This window comes from Penaeus monodon, chromosome 28 (assembly GCF_015228065.2).
Source record: "Penaeus monodon isolate SGIC_2016 chromosome 28, NSTDA_Pmon_1, whole genome shotgun sequence".
In the NCBI taxonomy this organism is placed as follows: Eukaryota; Metazoa; Arthropoda; class Malacostraca; order Decapoda; family Penaeidae; genus Penaeus; species Penaeus monodon.
In genome coordinates, this window is record NC_051413.1 from 29,994,320 (window position 1) to 29,995,212 (window position 893).

An 893-nucleotide genomic window follows, 5' to 3' on the forward strand; every position below is an offset into this window, starting at 1 on the left:
AAGGACCATGAATTTTTATCAGGAGCTTTTTTCCCCCTACCAACAATGTAGAAACTACTATGGTTCCTATTCACGCAACTTATTTCAACTTCCATCATATCAAACTACTGTAATTAGAGTGAAATTAAAATAATATGTAAATCATCTACCTTGAATATTTTTCAGAGTCAGAACTTAGCATTTGGATCATTACTTCACTTTAAAGCTACACCTGTCAAGCGTGTGTCTAGAGAACCCACACTGATTAACCTCTCTGAAATTGAATTGATTATTAAAGCTTGCCAGTCGGCAGTGTCCTAATTGTGCTGGCATTTTCGAGAGTAACATCTGGGAAAACTATATTAAGACATCGACTGGGACTTTGAAATTAATTTAGAGTATGAGCACAAATCTCAAACAAAACGGGAATGGTGGTAGTTCATTATTTCAGCTAGCCACGAATATTCTAAAAGGCGATTCTTCAGTTAACAAAAACAAGGTTGCTGGTGCTGAAGAAAACCTTGATAAATTTCAGGTCATGATTAAACTTCATTAATCAAAAATTATAAGCTATCCTATTATCCCTTTTTTAATTCAGTGCGTGCTTAGTCAATATTAATTATGTCGTGTATTCTATGCCTTTCAATATATATGATACGCGGAAAATTTAATTAATATCTCAAAAAAAAATATACATACCTAGTCAGATCTGATATCCTGTGCTCAGTCCAGATCCTTGTACCCATTTGAAGGGAATATTGTATGATCTATAATACTGTATTTTGCAGAACTGTGATTCCTAAAAACATTTTTCCCAATTGGCACTGGTTTATCTAACCATGTTACTCTGCGTACATTTCGAAGTATCAGAAATATTTGTAATATTAATAATATTGTTTTGTTCTTGCCTTTGG